This window comes from Hemiscyllium ocellatum, chromosome 32 (assembly GCF_020745735.1).
Source record: "Hemiscyllium ocellatum isolate sHemOce1 chromosome 32, sHemOce1.pat.X.cur, whole genome shotgun sequence".
Taxonomy (NCBI): domain Eukaryota; kingdom Metazoa; phylum Chordata; class Chondrichthyes; order Orectolobiformes; family Hemiscylliidae; genus Hemiscyllium; species Hemiscyllium ocellatum.
Genome location: NC_083432.1, coordinates 29,265,913 through 29,292,242, shown reverse-complemented (window position 1 = coordinate 29,292,242; position 26,330 = coordinate 29,265,913).

The window sequence follows — 26,330 nt, the reverse complement described above, 5'->3', positions numbered from 1 at the left end:
GGTGTTCTGAAAGAGATTGAAACTTTCTCTAGGTGTTTGTGTTAATAACCTTTCCAGCTGTTTTATGCATATATGCATAAAACGAAAATGCATTTGTTTTCTTTCTTTTTCTTTTATTTCATAAACTTATGTTCTACTGTTAAAAAAAATCTGCAGTTTTGTGTGAATACGTATCGTTGACCAATCATAAGATTGGCACATGGCAAAGATAGAGCACTATATCAATCAAGCCTGTATTCATCCTGGGATATAACTTGGTCAGTCTAACCATCAACTGAGACCATAACAAAGAGCTCACAGATTTACTTGGCATTCGACCCTGCAAATCAATTCATGGAATCAAGCAGCACAGAAGAGGACCATTGGCCCATTGAGTCTGCATTGACAAGAAAAAAATTACTCAAAATCTACACTAATTCCACTTTCTAACATTTGGCCTATAATTTTGAATTTAATGACATTTTGAATGTTCATCTAAGTACTTTTTAGTGTTTATGAAGTTTCCTGCTAGTTTCCAGCTATTATCCTAGGTAGTACATTCAAGATTTCCACCACTCTCCGATGAAAATATTTTTCCACAAATCCCCACTAAACTTCTTGCCTTTCGCCTTAAAATAATGACCCATTGTTAACTCCCCTTCAAACACGGGAAACAGTTACTTGCTATTCACTGTATCTGTGCCCCTCATACTCATATACAGCTCGATCAAGGTTCCCCCGCCCCCCCCACCCACTCATCAACCCCCAGCCTTCTCGGCTGTAAATAACCCCAAATTATCCAGTCTCTCCTCATCGTTAAATTGCTCCATCCCAGGCAACATCCTGGTGAATTTACTCTGTACCCTCTCCAGTGCAATCATATCTTTTCTTCACTGCAGAGACCAGAACTGCACACAGCACTCCAGTTCTGACCTAACCAAACTCCTGTACAGCTCCAATATGACCTGTTTTCTAAAAGCTGTTCCGTGGCTCAAGGAGACTCTGTCCTTGATTTTTTTTCAGAGGGTCAATAACCAGGTCGGGCTCTGATCAGTCTGGTTTGGTACAGAGATGAAAAGGATTTTGAGAGGTCTTTTATTTTTATGTAAGCAAATGAGACTTCAGGCCAAAGTGGTCATGTTTTAGAAGTGACCTGTATAATGATAGGGGAGTGGTCAGCTCTTTAGCTGACCTGAGCCGTACAGTTTTAGTTGAGTCTTGAGGAGTTCAACAGGGAGCTGTGTAGAAACTCTGTGTCTCTTTTACTGCCCTTCAACTTCAACCTGTAAGCATGTGTTCTATTTATACCGGTTTTTCAAGGGAGTTTGCTTATTACGAATGTTGTGCATATTCAGAACAGCATAATTAAGTCCAGTTGGATACATTGAGTTTTATAGGGTTCTTTATTCTATTCTTTGTGATTCATTATGTAACATGGTGAATTAATTTTTGTCTGTCTTAAAATCTAGTAGTCAACCTAGCTATCTTACTGTAATGGAAAATTAACAAAATTAACATTTATTGTGAAATCTGAAAAAGAATACTTTGCTAAATTTTGTAGGCAGACAGCCTGACTTTGCTGAATCTTGCAGGCAGACAGTCTGACCTTGCGAAGTCTTACAAGCACTCGATTCAGCAGAGTCGGGAAAACATGAGGGCAGTAAGCAATTATATCAACAGCAAAGGAATGAGAAAAACAACTCCATATATGGAAAGGAGCATGAATGTTCCCAGCTCTTGTCCTTGAGTGGTATATTATGGCGAAGTGAAGTATAGTATAAAGAGAATATGTGAAAGCAATTTAGTGTCCCTCACATGAGGCGTTTTGCCAAATGTATTGGGTCCCCTGCAGTGGTTAAAAATAAACTTTTTCTTTGCTCTTGCTAGCATTTGAGTTGAGTTGATTTAATTTCCACAACAGTAAACTTGGGGGCTCATCCGGGATCCCGTGACTGGGGAAAATTCTGAAGATTCCCAGGAGGCGCAGGTGCCAGCGCCTTGAAGGTCTTTCACTTCACCTCGAGCCTGAAGTGGCCCCTTTGCGTGAGAGGACTGGGAATCTATGGATCGCCCCAGCACCAGGTTTTGAATCAAACAGGGTCGGGGTAAGAGTCGTGGCTTAAGTAATCCTACATAGAGACTCAGTTTAATAGAATAAATAAAGCAGGAAGAGGGTCCAGTGAACACTCGGGCGGTATTCGAGTAAAACCCAAGGGAAGGGATTGCCATCTCTACAGTGGTAAAGAGACAGCAAGTTTAAGGGTGGTTTTAGACTTGGAAACACCACTGGCAGAGTTGGACTCTCCAAAGACGTACCGGTATGGTTACCAAGGCATTGAGGCTGACGTGCCCAAAACGAGAGGTGACCTCTGGAGGTAAAAGCAAGTCAAAGGGAAAAGATAACGGTGCTAAATAATTACTGCTCAGAGTCTGTAAAGCAGTTACAATTGTGAATTAAGAAATGTGATTTTCTGGAGGGACGAAGTTTTAGTAAAAGACAGTTGGAAATATTGAGGTCACGGTTGGAGGAGAGAGAGAAGAAGAAACGGAAGGGAAAAATTGAACCTGTGAATTGGAGTACTTATAATATGTGAAAGGCTGAGGCTGATATCAGGGAAAGGAAATCTCAAGTAAAAAATAGACCAAATATGCATATAAACGCCAGCGCACATGCAGACGCGCGCAGAAAACAACCTAATGAAGCTGGACAGTGTCTTCAGTCTGTTTCAGATCCTGACCTTGATGATTGCCCTCCAAGACCGACAGCCCCCTACGAGATCCACCTGGCAAAGGTTCCAAATCAGTGGCCGCTGCCTCAGGGTCTGCTGATTCACTGGTAGCATCTCATACTCACAACAGATCGAGGAGAAAGTGAGGACTGCAGATGCTGGAGATCAGAGCTGAAAAATGTGTTGCTGGAAAAGCGCAGCAGGTCAGGCAGCATCCAAGGAGCAGGAGAATCGACGTTTCTTCATTCCTGAAGAAGGGCTCATGCCTGAAAACTCGATTCTCCTGCTCTTTGGATGCTGCCTGACTTGTTGCGCTTTTCCAGCTCACAACAGGTCGAAGCAAGGAGCCCAAAAGAAGGACGGCCACTCCAAGATGGAAAGGCATCCAGGGCCTGTTCACGATCACCCCACAACGGACGATGAGTCAGACGGTGAGGATACTGGCATTCAATCATCTAACCAGGTGGTTCTGCAAGCCACAATGGTTGAAGTTGCAGGTCCAGAAGGGTATCCAGTGCTTGTCCACCGGCCATGGACCAGGAAGGATTTGGAAAGTGCCTATGGGCAGTTGCGTGATCCATGTGAGATTGGAGATAATAAGTTCGCCAAAGAAGTGACAAAGTTCTGTATCGAGTTCCGTCCCACGTCACACGAGATGAGATGTCCCCTGGAATGAAATTTGGGTGCCGATGTCACCAAAGTCAAATATAAATGGCCAGCCGCAAATGTCCATGCCAGAGTAGCCAACCTGCAAGCGGAGCAGAACAGAGGCTTGAATGCTTTTGTTGCAGCGCTGATGACCGCCTGTAGGGAGGCATTCTTATTGTGAATAGACATGCCCAAAATAGCAATATGTAAACAACGGGAAGGTGAGACTGTATCCCAGTACCTTACGCACCTCACTGAAGTCTATAACACCCATAGTGGACTGATACCACCTGAGGACATAATGAGGGGCAGAGATCACGCCATATGAGGCACATCTGAGGAACAGCTTCATCAATGGAATGAAGGACAAAATAGCAAAGAAGACACATGTATTACCTGGGACATGGGAAAGCTGAATTTGATAGAACCACACGCAATACCACAGAAAAATTGCTGGCCCATGAGAAGGATAAGTGGAAACTAAAGATGAAACAGCAAGCACATAAAGCTCAGCTTACTATGATGCAAATGGTTGCCCAGCCATTGGAGGGCGGTGCTGCGGGAAAGGAGAGAGGCAGAGTGGAGGTTGCGGAAGAGGAAGAGGTGGCGGAAGAGGGGCTGGCAGAGGTAGATCTGGCGGGTGCTTTGTTTGCGGAGCAATGGACCACTGGGCGAGACAGTGCCCGCACAGGCAGCCTCAACAGCCCTGGAGGCTGGACAGCAAGGTGATTGATGGAGGAAGGCTAAGGTAGAGGTGGGCAGCCCACAAGGTACATATAAGCCTTATTCCTTTATGTTTGGCAATGAAGACTCGCTTATGCTCACCTCTTCTACTAATCTTATGGGCACTGAAAGATGCCCCACCTCTATATCGAACACTGAGATTGCGAAGTGTGGACTATAAGTCAATGCCTACCTCTGTGTTATATGTGGAATGTACGCCAGTTACCTTTTTGGTAGATACAGGGGCAGCATATTCAGTACTTAAGTTAAGCCAGTTCAGAGAGTCGACACAAATAAAGATGAGTGGAAGGTTTCTGAACTCAGTGGGTGCATCAGGAGTCATGATATGAGAGAGGTTTACTGCACCCCTACTGTGTGAAACCAGTAATGGAGAAACATTCCAATTCTCATTTTTGTTATCGGAATTCTGTCCTTTAAATCTGATGGGTTGGGATCTCATAGTGAGACTGTGGTTGGATTTGCTTCATACCCTGACGGACTTGCAGGTAATACAAAAAGAAGATTTACCAGTGCAGGTGGTAAAATATGACTCACGACCCCTGATTTATGTCTATGAGTGGCGATTAAGCCAGAGAGCAATAAGTTCAGTGAGCGATTCATTCGCCCTGGAAGTGAGTAACCATGTTAAGCCCATCACACACCGTGGCCTGATTCCTGACCTCCTGGAAGTGGACCTATTGCCTAAATCAATCGCTGTGTGTAAATGTGAAGCCCTTGCAAAATATGATGATTCCATTTCTCAAGGCAATGCGAGGGCAGATTCAGCGGCAAGGACAGCAGCCCAGCAACCACCAAGTGATCAGTTTAACACGTGTATGACAAAAATTTGTACCCCAACAGCAGATGTACGGGAGTTATAGTCGCAGACCACACTGGAAGAGAAGCGTGAGTGGACAAGGGCAGGGTGCAGTGTGAGGGAAGGGGTGTGGTGTGGCCCCAATGGTAAACCCTGTCTGCCGCGATTGTTATTCCCCTTCTATGTCAAACTGACACAAGGTAAGGACCATGTGTCAAAAGGGGGGATGTACGACAGTATTTCGGCAAACTGGTACACAAAGGGATTCACTCATTACTCCCAGAAATATTGTGAACGATGTATTATCTGTGCCACTAATAATGTGGGAAGGGGAATAAAGATGAGTCAAGCAGCACACTCCCAACCCCAAAGAGACTTTGAACATTTACAGATGGGCTTTATTGAATTAACACCCAGCGAAGGAAAAAGGTATTGTCTGGTTATAGCTGATATGTTTTCCAAATGGGTGGAAACGTTCCCCACGTCTAAACAGGATGCCAGTGCAGGAGCCAAGGTTTTGTTAACTGAAATAATTCCGAGATGGGGCATCCCTGAAAAGCTTAGTAGTAACAATGGGACACCATTTGTCAATAATGGCTGACAGCAGATCAGTGATTATTTGGGAATAAACATGAGACAACACTGTGCCTACAACCCAACGAGAGGTGGGGCAGTAGAAAGAGACAATGTTACCCTAAAAAATAAATTGACAAAAAAGGGATAGCATTACAGCTGTGCTAAGGGAGGATATTCCTGGAAATACATCCAGGGAGGTTATTTGGGTGGAACTGAGAAATAAGAAAGGGATGATCACCTTATTGGGATTGTATTATAGACCCCCCAATAGTCAGAGGGAAATTGAGAAGCAAACTTGTAAGGAGATCTCAGCTATTTGTAAGAATAATATATTGATTATCGTAGGGGTATTGACTTTCCAAACATTGACTGGGACAGCCATAGAATTAAAGATTTAGATGGAGAGGAATTTCTTAAGTGTATACAAGACAATTTTCTGATCCAGTATGTGGAATGTACCTACTAGAGAAGGTGCAAAACTTGACTTACTCTTGGGAGGGCAGGGCAGGTGACTGAGGTGTCAGTGGGGAAGCACTTTGGGGCCAGCGACTGTAATTCAATTTGTTTTAAAATAGTGATAGAACAGGATAGACCAGATCTATAAGTTGAAGTTCTAAATTGGAGAAAGGCCAATTTTGATGGTATTAGGCAAGAACTTTCAAAAGCTGATTGGAGGCAGATGTTCGCAGGTAAAGGGACGGCTGGAAAGTTGGAAGCCTTCAGAAATGAGATAGCAAGAATCCAGAGAAAGTATATTCCTGTCGGGGTGAAAATGAAGGCTGGTAGGTATAGGGAATGCTGGATGACTAAAGAAATTGAGGGTTTGGTGAAGAAAAAGAAGGAAGCATATGTCAGGTACAGACAGGATAGATCGAGTGAATCCTTAGAAGAGTATAAAGAAAATAGGAGTATACTTAAGAGGGAAATCACGAGGGCAAAAAGGGGACATGAGATAGCTTTGGCAAATAGAATTAAGGAGAATCCAAACGGTTTATACAAATATATTAAGGACAAAAGGGTAACTAGGGAGAGAATAGGGCCCCTCAAAGATCAGCAAGGCGGCCTTTGTGTGGAGCCACAGAAAATGGGGGAAATACTAAAAGAATATTTTGCATCAGTATTGACTGTGGAAAAGCATATGGAAGATATAGACTGTAGGGAAATAGATGGTGACATCTTGCAAAATGTCCAGGTTACAGAGGAGGAAGTGCTGGATGTCTTGAAATGGTTAAAGGTGGATAAATCCCCAGGACCTGATCAGGTGTATCCTAGAACTTTGTGGGAAGGTAGGGAAGTGATTGCTGGGCCTCCTGCTGAGATATTTGTATCATCGATAGTCACAGGTAAGGTGCCGGAAGACTGGAGGTTGGCAAACGTGGTGCCACTGTTTAAGAAGAGTGGTAAGGACAAGCCAGAGAGCTATAGACCGGTGTGCCTGACGTCAATTGTGGGCAATTTGTTGAAGGGAATCCTGAGGGACAGGATGTACATGTATTTGGAAAAGCAAGGACTGATTAGGGATAGTCAGCATGGCTTTGTGCATGGGAAATCATGTCTCACAAACTTGATTGAGTTTTTTGATGAAGTAACAAAGAAGATTGATGAGGTCAGAGCAGTAGATGTAATCTGTATGGACTTCAGTAAGGCGTTCGACAAGGTTCCCCATGGGACACTGATTAGCAAGGTTAGATCTCATGGAACACAGGTAGAACTAGCCATTTGGATACAGAACTGGCTCAAATGTAGAAGACAGAGGTGGTGGTGGTGGAGGGTTGTTTTTCAGACTGGAGGCCTGTGACCAGTGGAGTGCCACAAGGATCGGTGCTGGGCCCTCTACTTTTTGTCATTTACATAAATGATTTGGATGCGAGCATAAGAGGTACAGTTAGTAAGTTTGCAGATGACACCAAAATTGGAGGTATAGTGGACAGCGAAGAGGGTTACCTCAGAATACAACAAAACCTGGACCAGTTGGGCCAATGGACTGAGAAGTGGCAGATGAAGTTTAATTCAGATAAATGCAAGGTGCTGCATTTTGGGAAAGCAAATCTTAGCAGGACTTATACACTGAGTGGTAAGGTGCTAGGGAGTGGTGCTGAACAAAAAGACCTTGGAGTGCAGGTTAATAGCACCTTGAAAGTGGAGTCGCAGGTAGATAGGATAGTGAAGAAGGCATTTGATATGCTTTCCTTTATTGGTCAGAGTATTGAGTACAGGAGTTGGGAGGTCATTTTGCTGCCACTGTTGGAATATTGCGTGCAATTCTGGTCTCCTTCCTATTGGAAATATGTTGTGAAACTTGAAAGGGTTCAGAAAAGATTTAGAAGGATGTTGCCAGGGTTGGAAGATCTGAGCTACAGGGAGAGGCTGAACAGGCTGGGGCTGCTTTCCCTGGAGTGTCAGAGGCTGAGGGGTGACCTTATAGAGGTTTACAAAATTATGAGGGGCATGGATAGGGTAAATAGGATTGGGGAGTCCAGAACTAGAGGGCATAGGTTTCGGGGGAGAGGGGAAAGATATAAAAGAGACCTAAGAGGTAACATTTTCACGCAGAGGGTGGTACATGTATGGAATGAGCTGCCAGAGGATGTGGTGGAATCTGGTACAATTGCAACATTTAAGATGTATTTGGATGGGTATATGAATAGGAAGGGTTTGGAGGGATATTGGCCAGGTGCTGGCAGGTGGTACTAGATTGGGTTGGGATATCTGGTTGGCATGGATGGGTTGGGCCAAAGAGTCTGTTTCCAAGCTGTACATCTCTATGACTCTATGCTGTGAGGGACTGGGAGTGACATGGACCAAGATACTTCCAATTGTGCTAATGTATATGAGAGGAGAGGAAGGGCCAACCTGAGCCCATTTGAGATTTTGATTGGTGGGCCGCCCAATACAGGATCTGGCCCAAGACCTAAGGTAAGACAGATAACAGACCACTGTGAGGATGAAATGTTATTTTACTGTATAAAACTCTCGACACTTCTGTCTCAAATACAGAGTCAAGTGAAGGCAACACTATCCCAACCAGCAGAAAGGAAGCTGCACGATCTGAAACCTGGAGACTGGATGTGGTGAAAGACTTCAGGAGGAAAAGCTGGAAGGGGAAAAGATGGTTGGAGCCAGTTCAAGTGCTCCTTACAACACAGACAGCTGTTAAGGTCGCCGAAAGAGCCACGTGGATACACGCAACCATTGCAAACGTGTAGCTGGACTTGAGGAGACATCGGACGAAACTGGAACCAAATAAGTGCAAGTGGTGAAACTCCGGAAAACAGATTGGACTTATATACATAGGGATTGTAAGATTGCCAGATGCCCCATATAAATATGGGGCTGCCCCAGCTCACACTGTTAGCAAGCGCCCTGCTTTGAAATATTCGTAAGGGCAGGGGCATCTGGGATACAGCCGCAGATGGTAATCATAACTGAGGGTGCTAAGGGGACCTTTACATGCGACCCATGGCTGTTTAGAAACCGGGTCGACCATAAATGGGATAATAAATATTTATGCAGGGATCCTTGCGGCACCAGTGACTGACACTTAATAGTTGCCACCACAGCCACAGCAGGTCAGGCAGCATCCAAGGAGCTGGAGAATCGACGATTCTGGCATAAGCCCTTCTTCAGGAATGAGGAAGGTGTGCCAAGGAGGCTAAGATAAAAGTTAGGGAGGAGGGAATTGGGGGAGGGGCATTGGGAATGCGATAGGTGGAAGGAGGTTAAGGTGAGGGTGATAGGCCGGAGAGGGCGTAGGGGCGGAGAGGTCAGGAAGCAGATTGCAGGTCAAGAAGGCGGTGCTGAGTCCGAGGGTTGAGACTGAGATAAGGTGGGGGAAGGGGAAATGAGGAAGCTGGAGAAATCTGCATTCACCTCTTGCGGTTGGAGGGTTCCTAGGCAGAAGATGAGGCGCTCTTCCTCCAGGCGTCGTGTTGCCATGGTTTGGCGATGGAGGAGGCTAAGGACCTGCATGTCCTTGGCGGAGTGGGAGGGGGAGTTAAAGTGTTCAACCACGGGGTGGTTGGGTTGGTTGGTGCGGGTGTCCCAGAGGTGTTCTCTGAAATGTTCCTCATGTAGGCAGCCTATCTCCCCAATGTAGAGGAGGCCACATCAGGTGCAGCGGATGCAGTAAATGATGTATGTGGAGTGCAGGTGAACTTGTGACGGATATGGAAGGATATCTTGGGGCCTTGGAGGGAAGTGAGGGGGGGAGGTGAGGGCGCAAGTTTTGCATTTCTTGCGGTTGCAGGGAAAGGTGCCGGGAGTGGAGTTTGGGTTGGTGGGAGTCGCGGAGGGAGTGGTCTTTCAGGAACACTGATAGGGGAGGGAAATGTATCCTTGGTGGTGAGGTCTGTTTGGAGGTGGCGGAAATGACGAAGGATGATACGATGTACCTGGAGGTTGGTGAGGTGATAGGTGAGGACCAGTGGGGTTCTGTCCTACTAGTGATTGGAGAGGCAGGGTTCAAGGGCGGAGGAGTGGGAAGTGGAGGAGATGCGGTGGAGAGCATCTTCAACCACGTCTGAGGGGAAATTGTGGTCTTTGAAGAAGGAGGCCATCTGGGTTGTTCGGTATTGGAATTGGTCCTCCTGGGAGCAGATGCGGCGGATGCGAAGGAATTGGGAATATGGGGTGGCGTTTTTACAGGGGGCAGGTGGGAGGAGGTCTGGTGGTGATTGGAGGGGTGGGGTTCAAGGACGGAGGAACGTGAAGTGGAGGAGATGCGGTGGAGAGCATCATCAATCACGTCTGAGGGGAAATTGCGGTCTTTGAAGAAAGAGGCCATCTGGGTGTATGAACACTTTAACTCCCCCTTCTACTCCACCAAGGACACAGGTCCTTGGCCTCCTCCATCGCCAGACCATGGCAACATGATGCCTGGAGGAAGAGCGCCTCATCTTCTGCCTAGGAACCCTCCAACCACAAGGGATGAATGTAGATTTCTCCAGCTTCCGCATTTCCCTTCCCCCCACCTTATCTCAGTCCCAACCCTTGGACTCAGCACCACCTTCTTGATCTGCAATCTTCTTCCTGACCTCTCCGCCCCATCCCCTCTCTGGCCTATCACCCTCACCTTAACCTCCTTCCACCTATTGCATTCCCAATGCCCCTCCCCCAAGTCCATCCTCCCTACCTTTTTATCTTAGCATGTTTGGCACACCTTCCTCATTCCTGAAGAAGGGATTATGCCCGAAACATCGATTCTCCTGCTCCTTGGATGCTGCCTGACCTGCTGCGCTTTTCCAGCAACACATTTTTCAGCTCAAGGAAGGAGGTGCCAGGGCACGGGTGACAATATCCAAGTCTCAGAAGAGCGATGAGGGAGTGTCCGACATCTATAGGCAGGTGAATATCTTGGTGCAGTCGCCACCTCCCCCCCTCCTCACCCACTGCCCCACCCTGAGATACAGTGCAAAAGGTCCTGCAGGAGGTAGTAGCACCACGGCACGACAACCAACTAAACCAGATTATGGACCTAACTCCAAGTAGGGCAGGGAGCATTAATATCACACCAGAACCGATGGGGAGGGGAGTCGGCCGGGGCTCGGGAGCGAATCTAACCCGGTAGTGGAATTGGCCCTTCATGAGATAAATGGCACAAATGAGACGCCAATAGGTTGGGAAGTGCGAAGGGCTATCACTAGGTGTGAAGGGAATAGAGCATGTTCTTTGGCCCAAATATAACACCAGAAATTCGAGGTTGGCTACCCTTGTTGGATATGTTTGCACACAGCCCAATAGTGGACTGCCGAACCAATTACCCACAGCCTTCCATATAGTGAAAGGCAAGGGAGAAATGTGCATTTGCACAAATCAGGGGAGACTCCATTTGGGGAGTACCCAACACTGTACTTGCACGATGACTCTTGCTCAGCAACCTACGCGAATGGCATGATCATCAACATTACGTGTTCCTTTATCAATAATCAGACCATGATGGCAGGTATAATATGGACCTGTGGGGAGAAAGTGTACCACCACCTCCCCCTAGTATGGAAGGGGTGCTGCTACCCTGCGGTACTGTCCACTGTCCCAAAGGCCAATAATGGGCGAACCCACAGGGACATTCCACGGCATTGGAATGGGTACACACTCGCAGACCCGTGGACTACACCAGGAGCGAATATTGCGTGGTCTATCCTCTTGGGAGCAGGGATGATGGTGACAATAAACAAGATTAATGGCCTCGCATATAGTGTATTACTGTTAGGAAATGAGCACTCATTAATACTGAGTTAACAGCAGCAAGGGAAACAGTACATAGAACATAGAACATAGAAACATACAGCGCAGTACAGGCCCTTCGGCCCTCGATGTTGCGCCGACCGAAGCCTACCTAACCTATACTAGCCCAATAACCTCCATATGCTTATCCAATGCCCGCTTGAATGACCATAAAGAGGGAAAGTTCACCACTGCTACTGGCAGGGCATTCCATGAACTCACAACCCGCTGAGTAAAGAATCTACCCCTAACATCTGTCCTATACCAACCTCCCCTTAATTTAAAGCTGTGTCCCCTAGTAACAGCTGACTCCATACGTGGAAAAAGGTTCTCACTGTCAACCCTATCTAAACCCCTAATCATCTTGTACACCTCTATCAAATCTCCCCTAAACCTTCTTTTCTCCAATGAGAACAGCCCCAAGTGCCTCAGGCTTTCCTCATACGATCTTCCTACCATACCAGGCAACATCCTGGTAAACCTCCTCTGCACCCATTCCAGTGCCTCCACATCCTTCCTATAGTATGGCGACCAAAACTGCACACAATACTCCAGATGAGGCCGCACCAGAGTCTTATACAACTGCAACATGACCTCAGGACTCCGGAACTCAATTCCTCCACCAATAAAGCCCAGTACACCATGTGCCTTCTTCATAGCACTATTTACCTGGGTGGCAACTTTCAGAGATCTGTGTACATGGACACCAAGATCCCTCTGCTCATCCACACTACCAAGTAGCCTACCATTAGCCCAGTAATCCATCTTCTTGTTACTCCTACCAAAGTGAATGACTTCACACTTAGCTACATTGAACTCCATTTGCCACCTTTCTGCCAGCTCTGCAACTTATCTGTATCCCGCTGTAACCTGCCACATCCTTCTTTGCTGTCCACCACTCCACCGACTTTCATATCATCCGCAAACTTGCTCACCCAGCCTTCAAGCCCCTCCTCCAGGTCATTTATAAAAATGACAAACAGCAATGGTCCCAAAACAGATCCTTGTGGAACACCACTAGTAACTGCACTCCAAGATGAACCTTTACCATCAACTACTACCCTCTGTCTCCTTCCAGCCAACCAATTCCTAATCCAAACCTCTAATGCACCCTCAATGCCATACCTCCGTAATTTTTGCAGTAGCCTACCATGGGGTATCTTATCGAACGCCTTGCTAAAATCCATATACACCACATCTACTGCCTTACCCTCGTCCACTTCCTTGATCACCTTCTCAAAGAACTCAATAAGGTTTGTGAGGCACGACCTGCCCTTCATAAAACCATGCTGACTATCCTTGATCACATTATTCCTTTCCAGATGTTCATAAATCCTATCCCTTACAATTCTCTCTAAGACTTTGCCCACAACAGAAGTGAGACTCACTAGCCTACAGTTACTAGGGCTGTCCCTACTCCCCTTCTTGAACAAGGGGACCACATTCGCTATCCTCCAGTCTTCTGGCACTATTCCTGTAGACAACGACGACATAAAAATCAAGGCCAATGGCTCCGCTATCTCCTCCCTAGCTTCCCAGAGGATCCTAGGATAAATGCCATCAGGCCCAAGGGACTTATTTATTTTCTCCCTTTCCAGTATTCCCCGGACCTCTTCCCTACATACCTCAAAGCCATCCATTCTAATCACTTGTGACTCAATATTCACATCAGCAACAGTGTCCTGTTCCTGAGTGAATACTGACGAAAAGTATTGATTTAGTGTCTCTCCAATCTCCTCCGCCTCCACGCACAACTTCTCACTACTATCCTTGACTGGACCAATACCTACCCTAGTCATCCTTTTATTCCTGACATACCTATAGAAAGCCTTAGGGTGTTCCCTAATCCTACCAACCAAGGACTTTTCATGTCCCTTTCTCGCTGCTCTTAGCTCTCTCTTTAGATCCTTCCTGGCTACCTTATAACTCTCAATCGCCTCAACTGAACCTTCACGCCTCATCTTTACATAGGCCGCCATCTTCCCTTTTACAAGGGATTCCAATTCCTTATTAAACCACGGCTCCGTCACAAGACCCTTTCCTCCCTGCCTGACAGGTACATACTTATCAAGGACACCCAATAGCTGCTCCTTGAACAAGCTCCACATATCATTTGTGTCCTTCCTTGAAGCCTATTTTTCCAATCCACACATCCTAAGTCATGCCTCACCGCATCATAATTTCCCTGCCCCCAGCTATAACTCCTGCCCTGCAGTGCACACTTATCCCTCTCCATCACTAGAGTAAAAGTCACCGAGTTGTGGTCACTGTCCCCGAAGTGCTCACCTACCTCCAAGTCTAACACCTGGCCTGGCTCATTACCTAGAACCAAATCCAGTATGGCCTCACCTCTTGTTGGCCTGTCTACATATTGTGTCAGGAAACCCTCCAGCACACATTGGACAAACACCGACCCATCTAATGTACTCGAGCTATAGCTTTCCCAGTCAATATCTGGGAAGTTAAAGTCCCCCATAACAACCACCCTACTACTTTCACTCTTCTCCTGAATCATCCTTGCAATACTCTCCTCTACGTCTCTCGGACTAATAGGAGGCCTGTTGAAAACTCCTAACAGGGTGACCTCACCTTTCCTATTTCTAACCTCAGCCCAAACTACCTCAGTTGGCAAGTCTTCCTCCATCGTCCTTTCCACCGCTGTAATACTATCCTTCCCCCTCTTTTACCCTCTTTTACCCCCACCTCTGACCCTACTAAAACAGTTAAACCCTGGAACCTGCAATAGCCATTCCTGTCCCTGTTCTACCCACGTCTCTGTAATGGCCACAACATCGAAGTCCCAGGTACCAACCCACGCTGCAAGTTCACCTACCTTACTTCTTATACTTCTGGCATTGAAGTATGCACACTTCAAGCCACCTTCCTGTTTACAGGCACCCTCCTTCGAGATCGATGCCTGGTTCCTAACCTCCCTACACTCAAGGTCCTGTACCCTAAAGCTACAGTCCAGGTTCCCATGCCCCTGCAGAGTTAGTTTAAACCCTCCCAAAGAGCACTAGCAAACCTCCCCCCAAGGATGCTGGTGCCCCTCAGGTTCAGGTGTAGACCATCCTGTTTATGGAGGTCCCACCTTCCCCAGAAAGAACCTCAGTTGCCCAGAAACCGGAATCCCTCCCTCCTGCACCAACCTTGTAGCCACGCATTTAACTGTTCTCTCTCCCTATTCCTCGACTGTCTATCACGTGGCACGGGTAACAAACTAGAGACAACAACTCTGTTCGTTCTAGCTCTGAGCTTCCAACCTAGCTCCCTGAAAGCCTGCCTAACATCCTCACCCCTCTTCCTACCTATGTCGTTGGTGCCAACATGGACCACGACCTGGGGCTGCTCCCCCTCCCCCTTAAGGACCCGGAAAACACGATCAGAGACATCACGTACCCTTGCACCTGTGAGGCAACATACCAAACGTGAGTCTCTGTCGCCCCCGCAAAACCGCCTATCTGTGCCCCTCACTATTGAGTCCCCAATAATTATCGCTCTACCTTTCTCCACCTTCCCTTCTGAGCAACGGGGACAGGCTCCGTGCCAGAGGCCTGAACCTCGTTGCTTACCCCTGGTAAGTCGTCCCCCCACTAGTATCCAAAACGGTATACTTGTTATTGAGGGGAACGACCGCAAGGGGTCCCTGCACTGGCTGCTTCCTCCCAGTCCCCCTCACTGTCACCCATCTGTCTATAACTTTCAGAGTAACTACTTCCCTAAAGCTCTGATCTATGACCACCTCTGCCTCCCGAATGATCTGTAGTTCATCCAACTCCAGCTCCAGTTCCTAACACGGTCTTGGAGGAGCTGGAGATGGGTGCACTTCCCGCCAGTGTAATCAGCAGGGACACTAATGGCTTCCCTCACCTCAAACATCTTGCAAGAGGAACATTGCACTGCCTTCGCTGCCATCCCTCTAAAAGGTAAACTTTAAAAAGAAAACTGGATCTAAATAAACAAACAAGCAAAATGCAGCACTTACCTGCTTACCACAACGGGTCTTATTATTAGGTTAGAGGAGGAGGGCAGGTGGGAGGTTCTACCCCTGTAGTGCCTCAGGTTCCTCGCCTGCGCGCTTTTATAGAGAAAAAAAACCTTCCCAGGTAAGCTAGCGCGACACCAGCTTCCGGGTCCGCTAAGCACTTAAAAAAAACTCTAAATTTTAACCGTTAAAAAAAAACAATAACTGGACTATACCGCGACTTAAAAAAAACACCACCAGACAGCCGTTACCTGCTCCGCCGAGTAATACAAAATCGATTAGTACTCGACTTACTGACGGCCGAGAGAGGGGGTATCTGCAAAATGTTAGGTAGCTCATGCTGTTTTAATATTCCTGATGAGTCCCAGAATAAATCATATGAAGGCAGCGCTATGACTGCCTTTCCAGCAGATGACTCTTGGTTCCGATGGCTCACCTCCCTTTGGAGAGGATGGCGGTATTGGATCCTACTCGTTCTACTAGTTGTAAGACTGATCTTTCTCATAGTGCTTTGTATAGGACCCTGCTTGTGTGCCTGCCTATGCCATTTGCTTATGAGTGCGGTGGGATACCAAATGGTAAAACAATCAGTGTCCCCACCGCAGGACAATTCGGTTGCATGCACCCTACCATACCGTGACGTTGAAGTGTGTGACATGTGAAAATGGACTATGTACAGGGAACACCAGAGCAAGTGACGATGCCAGCACAAAGCTGTGTTACAGGTAGGAGGTGTCTGAGGTAAGGCCTGATGCTCCCTAAGCTATTTGATGTATAGCTATCTAGCTTTGTGCATTTTTTTTTGTTGTTTTTGTCACTGGTGTCTTAAAATGACAACAAGGAAGGAAGTGTAATGGAAAATTAACAAAATTAATGTTTTTTGTGAAATCTGAAAAAGAATACTTTGCTAAATTTTGTAGGCAGACAGCCTGACTTTGCTGAATCTTGCAGGCAGACAGTCTGACCTTGCGAAGTCTTGCAAGCACTCGAGTCGGGGAAAACATGAGGGCAGTAAGCAATTATATCAACAGCAAAGGAATGAGAAAAACAACTCCATATATGGAAAAGAGCTCAAATTTCCCAGTTCTTGTTCTTGAGCGGTGTGATAAGGTGAAGCGAAATATAGTATAAAGAGAATATGTGAAAGCTAGTTAGTGCCCCTTACATGAGGCATTTTGCCAAATGTGTTCGGTCCTCTGCAGTGGTTAAAAATAAACTTTTTCTTTGCTGTTGCTGGCATTTGAGTCGAGTCGATTTAATTTCCACGACACTTACTCCAGATAATTTTCACTCTACACTTACAAAAACAAATTGCAAAGTTATGGTCTGGGGCTGCCTGCTTTAAAAATGTTTTGAGTGATCTGGCCTAGTTCCTAATAGTGTTAACATCTATGCCATTACTGATAAAGGCAAGTGTCAAGTATCTTGGCTTCTTAACTACTCTATTAACCTGTCCTGCCACTTTCAGGGATCTATGGACAAGCATCCCAAGCTCTCTCTGGCCATTTGAACTTGCTAGTGCAGTAACATTGATTGAGTATTCCCTGGTCTTGTTACTTCTTCAAAAGCAAATTACCTCACACTATTGCAGGAGCCAGTCAGGTAGATGGGTTAACTCTAGGAAAGGTCGGAGAGGGAGGTAGGTGGAGCGGGGTCTCCTGTGGCTATCCTTATCTCAAAGGCCTATGCTGTTTTGGAGAATATAGAGGGTGATTGGCTCTCTGGGGAATGTAGCACAAACAGTCAAGTTTCTTGTATCGAGAATGGCTGTAATGTATTGAGGGGCAAGTCAGGTTTCAAGTGATTGATTGTGATGGGGATTCTCTAGTCAGAGGCACAGATAGCCATTTCTGCAGCTGGCAGTGAGAAATTAGAATGGTGTGTTGCCTCCCTGGTGCCAGGATCAAGGATAGATCGGAGAGGGTGCAGGATGTTCTCAAAGGGGAGAAGGACAAATATGAAGTTGTTGTACATATTGGAACTAATGACATAGGAAGGGAAAAAGGATGAGATTCTGAATGGAGAATATGGAAAGTTAGGCAGGAGTTTAGAAAGGAGGTCCTCAAGGGTAGCAACAGCTGGATTACTCCCGGTGCAATGAGCTAGTGAGGGTTAGAACAGGAGGATAGAGCAGATGAATGTATGGCTGATGAGCTGGTGCAGGGAAAAGGGTTCACATTTTTGGATCTTTGGTGTCTGTTCTGGAGAGGAAGTGACCTGAATTGGAAGGGAACTAATATACTGGTAGGGAGATTTGCTAAAGCTGCTTGGGAGAACTTAAACTGCTGTGCTCGGCAAGTGTGAGCCAGGGAGATAGTGAGGAAAGAGATCCACCTGAGACTGGTATAGTTGGGAAAAGAAGCGAGTCAAACAGTCAGGACAAGCAGGAACAAAGCAGAGGACAAGGTAGGACTGACAAATTCAACTGCAATTATTTCAATGCAAGAGGCCTAACAGTGAAGGCATACAAACTTTGGGCATGGTTAGGAACATGAGACTGGGATATCATAGCAATTACAGAAACATGGCTCAGCGATGGACAGGACTAACAGCTTAATGTTCCAGGATACAAATGCTACAGGAAGGATAGAAAGTGGGGAGGGGGGGGGAGCAGGGGAGCAGGGGGAGGCGTGTTTTTGATAAGTGATAGCATTACAGCTGTACTTCGGGAGAATATATCTGAGAATACATCCAGGGAAGCTATTTGGGAGGAACAGTGAAATAAGAAAGGGATGATCACTTTATTGGGTTTGTGTTACATATCCCCTCTAATAGTCAGTGGGAAATTGAGAAATAAAATTGGAAGGAGAAGTCAGTTGTCTGTAAGATTAAGAGGGTGGTTATGGTAGCAGATTTTAACTTTCCAAATGTAGACTGGGACTGCCATAGTGTTAAGCGTTTAGATGGAAAGGAATTTGTTAAGTATGTACAAGAAAATCTTCTGATTTAGTATGTGGATGTACCTACTCGAGAAGGTACACATTTTGGAGCAGGAAAATCGACGTTTCGGGCCAGAGCTCTTCATCAGGAATCCTGCTGAAGGGCTCCGGCCTGAAACGTCAATTTTCCTGCTCCTCAGATGTTGCCTGACCTGCTGCACTTTTCCAACACCACTCTCTCAACTCTGATCTCCAGCATTTGCAGACCTCACTGTCTCCAAGGTGCAAACTTGACCTACTCTTGGGAAATAAGGCTGGGCAGGTGACTGAGGTAAAAACAATGACTGCAGATGCTGGAAACCAGATTCTGGATTAGTGGTGCTGGAAGAGCACAGCAGTTCAGCAGCATCCAAGGAGCAGTAAAATCGATGTTTCAGGCAAAAGCCCTTCATCAGGTGACTGAAGTGTCAGTGGGGGAGCACATTGGGGTCAGTGACCATAATTCTATTAGTTTTAAAATAGTGTTGGAAAAGGATAGACCAAATCTCAAAGTTGAAGTTCTAAACTGGAAAAAGGCCAGTTTTGATAGTATTAAGCAAGAACTTTCAAAGCTGACTGGGGACAGATGTTCACAGGTAAAGGGATGACTGGAAAATGGGAAGCCTTCAAAAATGAGATAATGAGAGTCCAGAGACAGTATATTCCTATTAGTATGAAAGGAAAGGCTGGTAAGTATAGGGAATGCTGGATGACTAGAGTAATTGAGATTTTGATTAAAAAAAAGAAGGAAGCATATGTCAGGTATAGACAGGAGACATTGAGTGAATCATTAGAAGAGTATAAAGGCAGTAGGAGTATACTTATGTGGGAAATCAGAAGGGCAAAAATGAGATGTGCAATAGCTTTGGAAAAAGGGGTATGGAGAACCCAAAGGGATTTTATGAATACATTAAGGACAAAAGGGTAACTTACAGAATAGGGCCCCTCAAAGATCGGCAAGGCAGCCAATGTGTGGAACGACAGGAGATAGGGTTGATACTAAAAGAGTATTTTGCATCAGTGCTTACTGTGGAGAAGGACATGGAAGATACAGAATGTGGAGAAATGGATGGTGACATCTTGAGAATTGTCCTTATTACAGAAGAGGAGGTGCTAGATTTCTTAAACACCATAAAGGTGGCTAAATCCCTAAGGCCTTATCAGGTGAACCCTTGAACTCTGTGGGAAGCTCAGGAAGTGATTGTTGGGACCCTTGTTGAGGATTTAAATAATTAAAAGTCACAGGGGAGGTGTTGGAAGACTGGAGGTTGGCTATTGTGGTGCCACTATTTCAGAAAGATGATAAGAAAAAGCCAGGGAACTATAGAGCAGTGAGCCTGACATCGTTGGTGGGGTTATTGGAGGAAATCTTGAGGGACAAGATTGAGATGTATTTGGAAAGCCAAGGATTGATTAGGGATCATCAACATGGCTTTGTGCATGGAAAATCATGTCTCGTGAGCCTGATTTTTTTTTGAACAAGTAACAAAGAGGACTGATAAGGGCAGAGTGGTGGACCTGCAAATGATTAGATTACTTACAGTGTGGAAACAGGCCCTTCGGCCCAACAAGTCCACACCGAACAGCCGAAGCGCAACCCACCCATTCCCCTACATTTACCCCATACCTAACACTACGGGCAATTTAGCATAGCCAATTCACCTGACCCGCACATCTTTGGACTGTGGGAGGAAACCGGAGCACCCGGAGGAAACCCACGCAGACACGGGGAGAACGTGCAAACTCCACACAGTCAGTTGCCTGAGTCAGGAATTGAACCTGGGTCTCAGGCGCTGTGAGACAGCAGTGCTGACCACTGTGCCACCGTGCCGCGACCTGCTCTACATGGACTTCATTAAGGTGTTTGACAAGGTTCCTCGTGGTAGACCAGTTAGCAATGTTAGGTCACTTGGAATACAGGGAGAACTAGCAATGTGTATACTGAACTGGCTCAAAGGTTGAAGATAGAGCATAGTGGTGGACTGCTGCATTTCAGAATGAAGGCTTGTGACCAGTGGTGTGCCACAAGGATCAGTGCTGGGTCCACTGCTTTTTGTCATTTATATGAATTATTTGGATGCGAAGATAAGAGGACCAATTAGTAAATTTGCGGATGACACCAAAATTGGAGTGTAGTGGACAGCGAAGAAGGTTACCTCAGATTACAATGGGTCAGATGGGCTAATGGGCTGAGGGCTGGCAGATGGAGTTTAATTTAGATAAATGTGAGGTGCTGCATTTTGGGAAAGCAAATCAGAGCAGGACTTATACACTTAGTGGTAAGACATTGGAGAGTGTTGTTAAACAAAGAGACCTTGGAGTGCAGGTTCATAATTCCTTGAAAATGGAGTCAAAGGAGATATGATAGTGAAGAAGGCATTTGGTATGCTTTCCTTTATTGGTCAGAGCTTTGAGTACAGGAGTTGGAAGGTCATGTTGCAGCTGTACAGGACATTGGTGAAGGCACTTTCAGAATTTTGTGTGTATTTCTGGTCTCCTTTCTATCAGAAGGATGTTGTAAAACTTGAAAGGGTTCAGCAAAGATTTACAAGGATGTTGCCGAGGTTGGAGGATTTGAGCTATAAGGAGAGGTTGAATAGGCTGAGGCTGATTTTACTGGAGCGTCGGAGGCTAATGGGTGACCTTATAGAGTTTTATAAAATCATGAGGGGCAAGGATGACATAAATAGACAAAGTCTTTTCCCTGGGATGGGGGAGTCCAGAACCAAAGCGCATAAGTTTAGGGTGAGAGGGGACAAATTTAAAAGGGACCTAAGGGACAACGTTTTCACACAGAGGGTGGTGCGTGTGTGGAATGAGCTGCCAGAGGAAGTGGTGGAGGTTGGTACAATTACAGCATTTGAAAGGTATCTGGATGGATATATGAATAGGAAGTATTTCGAGGGATATGGGCCAAATGCTGACAAATGTGACTAAATCAGGTTAGGATATCTGCTCGACCTGGACGGGTTGGACTGAAGGGTCTGATTTCATGCTGTACATCTCTATGACTCTTATTAGTGTAAATTCCATCAGCCACTGTTTTGTCCATCTGAACAAACTCTCTATATCCTCTTGCAATCTAAGATCTCCTTCCTCAATCTTCGTGTCATCTGCAAGCCTACTTTGTATTCCCCTCACATTTTCTTTAAAATGTTCATATATATTACAAACAACAAGGGACTTGGCCCTGGTCATGGTGGTATGCCACTGCACCATAAAACCTTAAGACACAGCTGCAGAAATCAGACCATTCAGCCCATTGAGCCGACACTGCCATTCAATCATGTCTGAAATGTTTCTCAACCCCATTCTCTTGCTTTCTCCCAGAAGCCCTTGATCCATTTGATACTCAAGAACCTATCTATCTCAATCTTATATATACTCACCATCGTGGCCTCCACAGCTTTCTATGGCAATGAATTCCACAGATTCACCACTCTCTGGCTGAAGACAATTCTTCCTACCTCTGTTCTAAAAGGCCTTCCCTTTAATCTAAGGCTTTGTCCTATGATATTAGTCTCTCCTACCAACGGAAACACCTTCCCAACATCTACACTATCCAGGTCATTCAGTATTCTGCAAGTTTCAATTAGAGCCCCCTCCACCCCACCATCCTTCTAAATTCCATCGAGTATAAACCCAACATCCTCAAACGTTCCTCATATGTTAAAGTTTTCACTCCTGGGATGATTCTTGTGAACCTCCTCTGAACATCCTTCCTGACAAAAACTGCTCACAATACTCCAAATGTGATCTGAACAGAGCGTTAAAGAGCCTCAAAAGTACATCCCTGCTTTTCTATTCAAGTCCTCTCAAAATAAATGTCATCACTGCATTTGCCTTCCTAACTACTTACTCAACCTGCAAGTTTACCTTGAGAGTATCTTGGACTAGAACTCACAAGACTCTTCTCACTTCAAACTTTTGAATTTTCTCCCCATTTGGAAAATAGTCTATTCCTCTATTCTTCCTACCAAGGTGCATGACCCCACACTTTCCCATGTTGTACTCCATCTGCAATGTCTTTGCCCACTTTCTTAACCTATCCAAATCCTCCTCAATGCTGCCTGTCTCTCTATCTATCTTTGTATCATCTGGAAACTTAACCAGAATGCCCTCAGTTCCTACATTGAGGTCGTTAATGTGTAACGTGAAAAGTTGTGGTCCCAACACTAAGCCTTGCGGAACACCATTTGTCACAGGCTGCCATTTTGAGAAGAACCCTTTAGTCCCCACTCTCTGCTTTCTGGCAGACAGCCAAACCTCTATCCATGCTCGCACCTTGCCTTTGACACCATGGACCCTTATCTTACTCAGTACTCTCCTGTGTGGCACTTTGCCAAAGGCCTTCTTGAAGTTCAGATAGATAACATCTATTGGCTCGCCTTGGTCTAACCTGCTCGTTACTTCCTCAAAGGTTGTTTATCAACCATCTCTTGAAATTAAATAGTTTAAATAACTGGTTGGAAATTGTACATAATAGCAGTTAGTACTTTGATTCTGTTACAGAACAATTGAAGGTCGAGTTCATTATTGAGATTATTCTTCTTGGTTTGGTGATTGGTGCATAATGATTGAAAATGTGCTTTGAGGTAAACATAACAAAGATCAGCTGTGAGATCTATAGTTTGTTACATGAAATGTGGGACATTGTGAAAATGCGTTGAATTTAATGCGTCAATAATTATCAGGTGTGAATATCAAGTCAGGGGAGATCCTTTTGTTTGCTGGTACAGTAGATCCCTTTGTGATACTGCTGAAATTCAATCTGACCAGATCAGAGTAACTTTACCTTATCGGCTTCATCTCGTGTACATGTCTGAATATGTACCGCAGATGGGGAAAGGCAGGTTTTAGACAGGTAATTTGAGATACTCCTTACAATGGTGAAGATAGGGTATAATGATATCTTACAATTTGTGGTTGAGAAAGAGGATAGATCTAAATTATACATTAGAAGCAAAGAACCTTGAAAAGGTTATTACACTGGTAGCTTATAAAGGTGAGGAAGAATATTGTGTTCCTATCTCGTTGACAGAGTAAGTGCATTAATATGTCATATTGCCTAGAGTTATCGCAGGTACTGATAACGGTTGATTTAAGCAGACTCTAGTGTTCACTTATATCATCTGGATAATCCCAAGGTAGGTTTTTTGCAAGTGAGGTCTGTAGATGTTGCATCGTGACCATGTCACCCATGCTCTCAATGGTGAATCTTACGATCTGCTTCTTCTGAACTCCCCTATTTCTACTTAGTCTGATGAACAAAGGGGAATGGATAAGGTAGTCATCAGTCCCAGCAGTCATCTGAGCCGATCATACCCCTGGTGACATTCACATCCCAATGGTCCCTGGAGTGATCCATGACATAATCAATGAGGTGCCATTGTTTTGAGTGTGGATGCCTCCAAGATGCTTTGAATTTGTTTTTCTGATGGAAGAATGTGTTTTGTGATGTTGAGCTTGTACGCTGCGCATCTTGGACAAACAGGACTCCATTGGAGTTTGTGTGGCCATTCCAAAAGTTGTGGTGTCCTTCACACCTGGCATTGAAGTCACCAAGAAGAATGATCTTCTCCTCTTTGGGGTTGCTTGACAGTGTGTCAACGCTGGCAAAGAAAGTCTCCTTGACTTCCTCATCCAAGTCACTGGTTGGAGCATAAGTGCTCACAACTGTAGGCATCTGGTTGTCAGTGAGCATCAGTTTGATAGTCTTGAGTCGATTGTTGTTCCCCAAAGGAAGTTCAGAGGGGTAACAGATGAGCTGGTTCGTAATTGCGAATCCAACACAGTGAATATTTGGCTCAGAAACTGCCTTCACTTTTCAGAAAAAGGTGTAACCACCCTTCACCTCCTTCAGTTGCCCTGCATCTGCAAGGCGGGTTTCAGAAAGATCAATATGGCATCTCTTCAGTTCTCTGACTATGATTGCAGTTGTTCTCTCCACTTGGCCACTGGTCTTACACTCCAGGCTCCAAGTTTACTATTCTTTGTTTCTGAGCACGTGTGGGTGATCCCTCTGGATCAGCGGTAATAGAGTTGGGAGTTTTGAGGCAAAGTATTTTAGGGCACCTTTTCCAGCCACCCTTCCCTAAGGGGGTGAATAGAGCAGATCCTAAACAGGGTGGTCAGTTGTGGATGGAGCTGCTGAAATGCTTCGCCCAGGAATGGACGACTGAACTTGACACCCACGGCCTCGTGCGTCAGTGTGTGAAGTGGGGTTTCCAGCTATCACAGTCTCTCCCCCTCCGCCACTCACTGATCACCACAGGACTTTTGTCCAGGATGCATGTAACACTGGTATCTCTTGGGTGGACACCTGTGCATGACATGTTTTAACATGGGGAGGCTGGTGCACAGCCAGCCACCACACCAACCTTGGCAGATAGGAGTCAATGCCTAGTGACACAGAGACCAAGACGACTGGCATCCCTTCTCTGTTGCAGCCATTTTGATGCTCGAATTTGTGCTCAGCTATCATCCTCCGTGCACTCTGCCATTGAAGTCTTCATGGATCACACTTTGTCTGGAACCTCCACCTAACCATGGTGACCCTGGCAGGAGCTACGCTCCAGACAGTTTATCTCTTGGGTTCCTAGGTTCACAATGTGACCCTTGGGTACACATCCAGGACTTGTTTGACCAGAATAATATGGAAATTGAGCAACTTATCTCCAAGAAATGGACAGCTTTCTGTGACTGGAAGACTGATATCAACTGCAAAATCAAAAGAAAGGCCCATGCCAAAGCTGAGGCTGATATCCAGGTGAAGGGAGGGGAGATAAAAAACAAATGGTGCAATAATAAGACCAGTGACATAGGAGGCCTTTTCAGCGACACCAAGGTAGCATATTGTCCCAGCTACCATGGTCTGAACACCCTGCACTCTGAAGACAGACAAAAACTGCTCAAGAACAATGAGACTATAAATACTCACTGATGAGAGTATTTCCAAGAACTCCACAACCATATATCAATGTTAACTTAGAAATCATCAACCAAATCCCCCAGAGACCCACAAAAAGTGACATAGGAAAACCACTCAGAGTGACCAGAGTACACATTGACATAAGGAACCTAAGAAATATCAAGGCTCCTGGTCATGATGGGATGCCAGAGGCATCTCCCTTCTGCCAACCACTGGGAAAGTATTTGTACGAATCCTTGCTAATAGACTTTTGCAGTTATCTCATGAAATACTCCCTGAATTGTAGTGCGACCTTCACCTATCCAGAACAACAATAGACATGATCTTCACAGCACATCAATTATAAGAAAAATGTCAAGAACAGAAATAGCCACTTTACATGGTCTTCACTGACCTAACTAAGGTCTTTGTCACAGCTGATCCCCAGACTCTCTGGTGGATACTGTCACAGTGCTGAGGTTGCTGCATGATGACATGTCTGAGACAGTGCTGAGCAACTGTGGATTGAAGTCCGAACCTTTCACAGTGGAAACATAGGTCAAGGAGGGTTGCATTATTGCACTCAACATGTTCACCATCCTTCATCTCACTGACCAAAACCTGCTCAAGGAGGTTCAAATTATTCAACCACCACCCAACAGTCCCTGCACCGCCCCCCACTACAATAAGGATCAATGTCTATCCCCTTGGAAACATGGATCACTTCCCAGACCTTGGCAGCCTTCTCTCCTCTGAGGCCAATGTCAATGTAGAAATGCAACACCATCTGAGCTTTGTTAGTGGAAACTATGCCTAACTCAGA